Raw genomic sequence first — 10,571 nt, 5'->3', positions numbered from 1 at the left:
CCTTCCGCATGTAAATATTAATTTTGCAAGCTAACTACAACATCAGCAGTTGTCACGGGGCTGTGAAAGGGATGAGAAAAAAAAAATACGCTTTTCTCCAAGCAAGGGCTTTTAATTTTTTAAGGACAGGAGCACACAAGGGCTTTTTATGCTCAGCGCTGCAGCGGCGTCGTTTTGGAGGGTGTTATGTGGAAGGAAAGGCAAAGTACATTTGCACACGAACAAGCGTTTGTAGAGCAGCTGAATGGCTAACGAACGATGTAACACGCTTCACGCTAAAAGGGAAGTGGAGGGAGAGGAAAAGTACCTTCTACTCATGGGAGTTAGCCTACAGGTTAGCCTTTAGCTGCTTTATTATATTTATTTTTTTGGCTAACTTTAGGTCAGATGGGTAACTTCCTGAAGTAATTAGAGATTAAGAACATTGCCTTAAGCAGAGGTAGGACAATTTTAATGAATTATTTAAGTTAGCTTAAGGATGAAACCTATATTAGCAAAAATATTGTTAATCATACTTAGAGCCAAATATTACTCAAAATGTTTCCTGTATATCATGGGCTCCCGGTTAGCTTTAGATCATGGATTCATTTATTTTTTCTTTGGTATAGGATTTCCTGCAGTATACTGATTCAGCAGTAGTAGCTATGTAGCTCAGCACATCAGGCCACTCGGATCCTGAGGGTCTGTTAGGGGTCAGAGTTCAGAACCGCATCCATGAGCCATGTCAGCATTGACCTTTTTCAAACCATGCATGCCATATCCATCCGCTTCCAGTGCTTACATTCGCTCTATCTCTAATCGAGTCTCAAATGGCACCCTATCTCTATGCTCCGTAAGGGATCCTGCTACATTTAAGACGCCTTACAAGGGCCCGCGGGCCCCGTGAAGGCCTGTGCTGTGTTTAACGATGTTTACTCCAATAGAGCGCAGGGTGCTCTTTGAGACTAGACCTCTATCTCTTCTTACCGCCATACAGCTTTGATACTCTGATATCAACAACAAATAATTGTATTATTAGTAAAAGAAAAAGAAAAAAAAAGAAATATTCTACTCTAAAGGTGCCACTGTGCAGAGGATGACAAACTCTGTCACATATTATAGTTATTCTATCTATCAACGGGGGGGTTTGATGGAGAGGGGCTCAGAGTTGGGGAAGCAGGGGGTCGTAGTCTTTGTAATATTCTATTATTCTAGTTTCATTTTCTACTTTGATGTGGTTTGTGAGATTGTGTTGTTACGATCACATCTGAAGCCTCTGACAGGAGGAGAGGAAGAGACAGTGGAGCGCTCGGACGATCTCTTCGTGGACATTAACCTCACCTCACTGGTGCCAGAGGTCGACTTTACAGTTTATCAGCAGGACACTCAACACTGAAAGTGCAATACACACACACACACACACACACACACACATGCATTCAGGTTACTATACTTTTGAGGACTTCTGTTATCTTGTACAGGCGCTGAATGCAGAAAGACAGCAGTCTGTAAAAACAAATACGTTTATGAAGCGTAAAAATATTTGTTTTTTTTAAGACTGAGAGGCAAAATAATAAAAAACCTTTCAACATTTTAGATCTCACTAAAGTAATGTCTTTTTCAGGACTGCCGTGATTAATTGTTGCATATTATAAGGGGGTTGCTTTGCTGTTTTCACTCTGATTTATTCTATAAAATGGTTAAAATCTTCCCTTCTTCCCTTGCGGCTCCAAAAAGTCCCTTAAAATAAAGAGGAACACATCACAGCAAAGTGTGATTAATATTTGCTTTATGTTAGTTTCCCTGGAATTAAATAAAATCTATTTACTATATACCAAATTGAGATATTAGATATTATATAATTAAAGTTGAAACAAATCCTTAATCCCGAATTGGAAACTGACATGAAAAACAAAACATTCAAATGTACGTATGGGATATAGGTCCTCATAAGTATAGAAACACACACACATTCCATAATGATCACACACACACACTCATACAGCTTCAGCCAGTGCGGTGTGGGGATAAGTGTGTCCTGTGAAAAAGAAAAATCACTGTGTCATGTTTGGAAAAAAAAAAAAAAAAAAAATCATTGTAAGTGTTTCTTTGGGAGAAAAAAAAAAACAACAAACTGTTTCTGTCGCTGATGTGTCGCTCCTCAATGGAACTACAAGTACACTGAGCCAGCTAATCAAACACACGGAGGACCAGAAGAACTGTTGAGAAATGTGAATTTAACGGGACAGACAAACACACGATACACTTTGCACTACAAACACACACACACACACTAACACGTACAAGGTTACTGTGTGAGGAGGGCTTACGGGTGGAGTCATGTGCCTGCATGTTTGTGTGTGTGTGTGTGTGTGCGTGTGTGTGTGTGTGTGTGTGCGCACAGTTAGCCTCTCCTCACCCGTGCACCCAGTGCCTGCCTGTCCTGCCTTCAGACAGCTCCCAGATCAGCCATGGGGCTTCCAGTATAACCTCCTCTGCATTCCCCCGCGACCTTTCCACGGTCGCACCGGGATCAGTTTTAGAGCTAACTGCCCCGATCATTCCTCAGCAGACGCAGCCATACGACGATACGAGGACTGTTTTTTTTGGAGTCAGCGGTTTTTGTGTGGCGGGGATATTGTGTAAAACTGTCAAAATGTGACCATGACGAGTTTATGTGACGAGGCTGAGAGGGACGTTTATCTTATTTGGTGTTTTTTTCTTCTTTTCTTTTTAGTTTTACAAGCTCTGACTGGACTGTTGATGCTCCTGCTGTTCAGATCTGACTTGTTGTTCTCTTGTCTGCGAGGCTGATTTGGGATCGGCAGAGGGGGCCTAGAATCTATCGAGTCCCTAATGACAGCTGGTCTTGAATCAGCACAACCCCCGGCGTATAGCCTGCTGGTCCTCGTGTTCTTTAACTTCCCTGAAAAGTCAGGCATACACAAGTGGAGGGGTCGCTTGTAAAAACTGTTTGTCTGTAGGAGCTCTTACATGAAAGTGTCTCTTCTTCCAGGTGACTTGAGCGACTCGTACTAGAAGTAAATATTAAAGTGGACGATACACAGACAGTCAATTCAAGCCTTCCCTAAACACGATCTAGGATTAAAACAGCAGCCATGATTTCAGAAATCATCCGGCCATGGCCCTCCTCCTATTCCTTTTCCCCCCGTGCCAGGCTTTAGCTCTTTAGTTGGAGAGATTTTGTACCTCTCTCACATTTCACACATATTATTTTGACAGGAAGTACAGAGCGATTAAAATCTGCTTTTTTTTTTTTTCGGAGCCCCAAGCATCCAGAAAGTGTTGTTTACATGCAGAACATATCCGAGGCTGGTCACGGTTGACTGACCAAGGATGAAAGGGGCCCAAAAACAAAATGGCAGGATGTTGGAACCGGGGCTCCCAGAGTTTCGCTCCGCACGTTGCGTTCAGGCTCCCTCGTGCATTAATTGCTCACTAGCTGCCGGTACGTGAAAGGTTGCTGCTTCTAGAACATGTGCAGTTTATTCCGGTCGGTCTTTTACAAGAAGAGAGTTTTATTGAGATTCCCAACAGCTTCAAAATAGATTCCTACAATGTATATGTGATATAAACGTCTACTGGATTATTACAGATTTGTGCAGGAGGCTCTACTGAGCCATGTTAGTGGAGTCCGGCTACCAGACGAAACCAGAGAAAAGCAACACCAGCAACGTTGGTATTATTACAGACTGGGGGGGTTTTAGCCATGCAAGCGGCTCCATGCATGGTAATAACTATTAAATGGATTGTCATGAAACATGGCGCCCTGCTGACTCCGGTGAAACCCCCCTGACTCCTCCTCTAGCGCCACCATGAGGCTTAACATGTGCTGTTTTTAAATGAAATATCTTCGCCAACTATTGAATGGGCTTGGAATTGGAAATTAATACCAGACATTCACGTCTCCCGCAGGGCGAATTGTAATAACTTCCCCTTGAACTAAATACCTGCACCTCATCGGCACTTTGTGTTTGGTGCTAATTAGCAAAACGCCAAACTGCTGAACATCAGCATGTCAGCAGGCTATTAGCATTTAGCTCAAAGCACCGCGGAGCAGCTAGCCCGGCTGTAGACTCTTCGTCTGGGTATTTAAAATATAATACAAAAGAAAAATCACAGTTAACAGTAAATGATTGTAACCTGACTTTGTCCGATTTTAAAACTGACCTGAGGACTGTTAGAAAACAAATATCAGAAAACTCAGGAGGAGTTATTGACAATTTATCTTTTTATGTATTTCTCAGCCAATTTGAGTTCGTACAAAGATGGAGCAGTCCCACAAAAAAACACACGTTCATCCGTAAAAACAAAGCTTTCTAGTTTTTGTTATCATGTTTATTATGTGTAGCATTGACCGGGCAGAAAGCAACGTTTTCAGGGAGCGTATGTTGCAGGCTAGTAGCAGATCGCTTGGAGGTGAAATGTTCAGATGGAGATAGGACCACCTTACTCTGTTTTCACCGGGGGTCATCAGCCGAGTTTCCATTCAACTGTCAAGGGAATTGTAAGCAAACGTTTTGAGAAGTTTCCAATGAATTTAACTCAGTTTAGATTACATTGGCTGTAATCAAAATAGAAGAAGAATTTGAGTAATATGGGTTAATTCTGACAGAAATCTCCTCTTTGGTTCTACCAGAACACCCGAATGCCAATTTCTCCCCCTAAAAAAATGATTTACGTCAAAATATTCAGTAAAGGCATTTGGATTACTCATTTAAGCATCACTTATTTTTCAGTGAAGGCGAAAAAACACCTCAATTAATACAGATTTTCTAGTGCGATGCTTCAAAAAGCGCATTAAAACACATGTGAATAGAAACACGGCTTGTGTGAAAGTTTAAAAAAAGGGGTGAAAAGACAAATGTGCAGCATTAACATAAAATTCTCTTAAAAATTTGGGGTCATCGTTTAAAAAAAACCCTACGAGTGTGGTGACGGGAGTTTAAAAAGGTTGGAGGTGATCAACTGTTTTCAATCTGTGTCAGTGGGCAGCTTTTTAATCCTGCTCCATACCTCTGAGCCCTATCATGAGATACTTAGTCCTCTACAAACACACACATACACACACACACACACACACATGCATGCAGAAACATGCTGGCACTCACATTCGTCTTTCTATACACAGGCACACTGACTGTATAACACTGACTCACCCACACACACACACACACACACACACACATAGCTGCCAGCCAGTTTCACTGTATACTTTATAATGTAAACCTCCAACTAACAGCGGTCTGACACGGACACATGCTGTGAATAAAAGCACACTTTTACTTACATGATATAAATATGATTACCTATATCTAAAGAGAAAGGAAATATTATATACAGTACAATGAGTAGAAAATAAAGAGTCACCTTTTCAAAGTGCCTGTGGTGGAGTTCAATTTGTGTTTGAGTGAATGTGAGTGAACGAGTCCTCCCTAAACCTGCACACACTAGATGTGAATCAGCTGTCCGATAGATAGATAACCTTATCTCCACGGCAACCACACGGACGTCTGAATGGCGGGAAGAAAGATGGAGGAAGATGAGAGGAAAAAGGTTAATGAGGAAGTGCCAGATTTAAGGTGTTTGAAGACGATAAAGGGAGGGAAGTGTGTGGATCTCTATCTGTTTATTTGTCACTTTTTTCCCCCCCCTCCTGATCAGAGTGAGATTGAAAACGATGGCTGATAACATTCCAGCATCCCTGCGAGAGCGCCGCATCGTTCATGTACAGTGTTTATCCGCCAGTCACATCAGGCCTCCGTCTGTTTCCCCCGAGAGGAGCCGCCGGTCGGATGACTTTGAGGGATGGCTGGCTTACACAACCTTCAGTGGGCGTCATCTGCAGCGGCGGCGGCGTCCAACCAGGGGACCCTCGACAACACGTTCACAAGCTGATCAACCAGGTAGAGATTAAGTAAAGGTTTCCAAAAAAATAAATGCAAATTGGACCATTTTCATCAACTGGTTTGGAGCGAATGAAACTTGAGTTGAGTCACATACAAAAACCGACATTCTTACATCCTCAGAATGATTCAGATGAAACAATTAAAGAAGTTAAATCATAATTATGCAACCTGTGATGAGGAAATGTTTGAAACCACTGATCTACAGCTCAGCAATGAGTTTGTAGTCCTTCAAGGGACGGGATTCCCACCAAGACCCCCCCTCATCACACTGTGACCCCGGGTGTGACCCACAACGAGACTTCTCCTCGTCAACATTCCTGTATTTGGAGTGATGCGTATACATGTTTGTGTGAAGCCGAGTTTGTTCCTGAGGATTCAGTGGAGAGAGCTCACGTTCACCTGATGAATATTCATCGCCGTGACGTCACCGATGGAGCTCCTCGTCGTCATAGAAATTAGAGCGGATGACGGGATTACGGGAGAGTCTCCGCCACGCCGCGGGATTGGCCGCCGCTCTGCTTTTGTTAATCTTAACTGCCTTTATGTGTGGCCTTTTGTCGCTCAATCTCTGCTGCCGCTCATCTCTTCTCTGTCGCATGGAGATATTGTGACCATCGCCCACGTTTCATTTTTTTCCCATTTTCCTGCCCCCCTCTTTCACCCTGACTCTCTCTCTCTGCTGATCCTCTAAGCCATTTTCCTCCTCCGCCACATTTTTCTGTTTTGAAACCCCACCCTCCCATCCAGCAATATGGTACTGTAGTAATTGCTTTCTTCAGCTCCATTGGCTCAATAAGAGAAAATGGCCCCTTATGCTAATAGCCCATAAAAGACACTGAGCATTTCCCAGCAGGAACCCCACATCAGATTATTTTATAGTGCTGTACAACAGACAGTAATGTCTTACCTCTCAGCGCTCTAAAAATAACAGGAATTTGTGAAAATTTGCTCTGAAGGTGAACGCCGTCAAAAGCGTTGATGTTATTTAGTCCGATAGAAGATCACCTCAAACTGAAGCATCAAAGACACAAACAGCAAGCGGCGCGCTCGTGTTCCCCACAAACACAAGTTTGTGTGTTTGTGTCCCAGTTGGATGCTGCTAGAACAGCTGTTTGTCACCGAATGAGGCTCTGAGGGAGAGTCACTGCCAGCTTTGATGTCCTAATTATCTATCTATCTATCTATCTATCTATCTATCTATCTATCTATCTATCTATCTATCTATCTATCTATCTATCAAATCTTTTGCAAGTTGAGTTTTTGAGGACAAGAGACACTTCTGCTCTCTGAGAAGGGCAAACTGAGAGAGAGAAGAGCACTCTCCGTTGTCATTGACGTATAAGTGTGTGTGTGTGTGTGTGTGTGTGTGTGTGTGTGTGTGTGTGTGTGTGAGAGGTTTGTTTTTTAGGACAAAATGGGGACAACAGCACGTCATTACATTTGAGGGTGCAGACTTGTTTAAGGTCAGAGTTCGGTTAAGGCTGGTTATGGTTAAGGTTAAAGGTGCGTTCACACCAAACACGAAACAAATCTTTCCTCACATTACAGTAATACAGAGACCCAACAATGTATAAACCAGAGACGGTCTTTGGTGCAAACAACAAGGTCGATGCCGTATTTATGCCTATATGATGTGATTTTAAATGTTTATGGAGCGGCTACAGTGTTAGATACAAACTCCCTTCAGAAAACGAGCATTTTTAAAGTTGTTTGCTTATCGTCTTGCAGACAAACCTAGCAAAGCATGGCTTTGCACTTTTTACATATTGCCGTCATTATGTTGTTATTTCGGCATCCCTTTTATCCCTTCGTTGCAATTAAATCCCAACAAAATTGCTTGTTTGGGGTTCAAATGATCCTTCGCATTTGGTGTCTCCAGGAAATGAATGTAAGTCAATGTCCCCAAAAGTCAGGAAAGCACGACTGTGTGTGTGGGTGTGTTTGTGTGTGTGTGTGTGTGTGTGTGTGTGTGTGTGTGTGTGTGTGTGTGTGTGTGTGTGTGTGTGTGTGTGTGTGTGTGTGTGTGTGTGTGTGTGTGTGTGTGTGCCTTGAGTGGAGTAACACTATGGCCATCTGTAGTGTGAAAAAAAAGGCCTCGGAGCTGTGAACGCTGCTCAAGCAGAAAGACAAGAAGGAGAGAGTGTAAGGTGGAGGGGAGGATGGGAGGAGGGGAGGAAGGGAGGATGGGAGGAAGGGAGGAAGGGAGGAAGGGAGGATGGGAGGATGGGAGGAAGGGAGGAGGGGGCGATGGGAGGAGGGGAGGAAAGGAGGAAGGGAGGATGGGAGGAAGGGAGGAGGGGGCGATGGGAGGAGGGGAGGAAAGGAAAGGAGGATGGGAGGATGGGAGGAAAGGAGGAAGGGAGGAGGGGGCGATGGGAGGAGGGGAGGAAAGGAAAGGAGGATGGGAGGATGGGAGGAGAGGACGATGGGAGGAGGGGAGGAAAGGAGGAGGGGAGGAAGGGAGAAAAGGACGATGGGAGGATGGGAGGAAGGGAGGAAGGGAGGATGGGACGAAGAGAGGAGGATGGGAGGATGGGAGGATGGGAGGAAGGGCGGAGGGGGCGATGGGAGGAAGGGAGGAGGGGGCGATGGGAGGAGGGGAGGAGGGGGCGATGGGAGGAGGGGAGGAAAGGAAAGGAAAGGAGGATGGGAGGATGGGAGAAAGAACGAGCAGAGGAGAAGGAAGCGTTGGGGGGAGTCAGAGATGCTAGGGAACAAGAGAGGGAGAGGAGGATGAAGAACACAAGGAAAAGGTAGTTAGTCACCCATTGATCTGCTGGCTCTGCAGCCACAATATGGAAAAACACAAGTCTTTAAAGCTGTTAGTCATCCTGTTAGTAATGTTTCCAGTAAAAATGGTAAAAATGATGTGACTAATGTGCCTAAAAACAAGCTACTTTGTGCTTTTGACTGGAGACTGAAATCTCTCCGTTGGCCAAATGAGCATCCTCTCAGCTCTGGAAACGTATTAGTTACATATTTGAATGTTTGTTCACTTGTCGAATAAAAGATATTCAACCATGTTTCTACTAGTTTGGATTTCAACATGAAACATCGAGCAGTGAGTCAAGTTAATTTTGTTCAACTATTGGGTAGTTTTTAATTTTTGTCTATTTTCTCTTCCTCTGGCAGAAAATGGGCCTCCAAAGATACATGAACACTGTAATATAGCTACTCGCCCTAAAATGCGTCATTTACCATCCACACACACACACACACACACACACACACACACACAAAGCTGAAGATATAATTGTTTCCAAGCAGCTCTTTGATGACTGAGTCACTGAACATGTCCTGTATCATATCACGATAAGAAGAACATCAGTTTAAAGGCAGCAGCTGTTTCCCTTTCATCCTCTCCCTCTCTCTCCCTCTCTCTCTCTCCTTCTGCATCTCTCCATCCTCCCACTGCTTTCACAATGGTGCGCTAAGCCAGGGAAGATAGGGCAAATCCCTCCTCTGAGAGAGGAGAGAGAGAGAGCCAGAGCAGAGGAGCCGAAGACTCAAAACGCTCCTCTCCCTCCACTTTTCCTGAATCCGACCAATCGGCTTGCAACCCTCGGTAAACCTCTGTTTCTCGCTCCACCGTGTGTGAGTCAGAGAAGATTCTCCTGCTTCCTGAGCTCCTCGCCTGGACACCTCGTTTCCTCGCTTCCTTGTCTTCCTTGTCCCCTCGCACGCATCCCTCGCCACCTTCCCACAAGATGAGTGTGTCGGCGACTACAGGGGTCGACGTTTTCTGCTTTATCTCTTCGAGGCGCAAAGACACGAGTCTGTGGCAACACATACAGCTTCAATTATGTTTTTCTTTGATGTGGTGTTTTAATTTATTCATAGCCTATCACAAATCTAGTCCAGTTTTGACTAAAGGAATAGGGGAAATACCCTTATTTTCTGTATGGCCAACCATGTCTCCTATAAAAAAAGTACACTAAAATGCACCCTCAATTACATTATGTGGGAGAAAAAATATATAAAATGCATAGTAGCATGCATGGAGTCAGTCAATTGTCGACTTGCTCTACCTATGTTGTCTGTTGTGTATTGTTTATTATATGTTTTCTAGTCATTTTGTGGTCAGTTTAACATCTCGCCAAAGGAGTTGACAATTAGCCTGCTGGCGAACACTGATATGGCACATTTACAGAAATGTCAATCAATGTGCACGGTCCTATCAATAAATAAATAAGTGAAATGAGTTAGGTTTAGGCCACAAAACTAGTATAAAACAAGACAACAAACGTATTTGGCTGACATGAACAGGGGTCTCCAGGGTGAAAGCACCACCTCCTCCATATGTCGTTTACCTGCACGACAAAATACAACAAATGTCTCAGGAAAACGTAATTCACAATGCAGTTTCATTGTGTGAGCAAGTCATTTTTTTAGATGACAAGACAGGATCTCGTGTAGGGTATGGCGGGCCCACAGCCAGCAGCCACTTAGCTTAGCTTAGCATATAACGAATGGACACGCAGCAAAAACCTGGCACCGTCTCAAGGTAACTGAATCCACCATACCAGCACCTCTGAAGCTCATTAATAAACATAGAGGACAGTAAATATGCTGCAGTATAGCAGCTCGTATAGTAAATAGGGAGTGATTTGGGGACACAGCCTGTCTCTTGGTTGGGAGGAGTAACTTTAGTTGCCTGGATAC

This window comes from Eutrigla gurnardus, assembly GCF_963514095.1.
Source record: "Eutrigla gurnardus genome assembly, chromosome: 20".
Taxonomy (NCBI): Eukaryota; Metazoa; Chordata; class Actinopteri; order Perciformes; family Triglidae; genus Eutrigla; species Eutrigla gurnardus.
Note: the sequence above shows the minus strand (reverse complement) of the source record.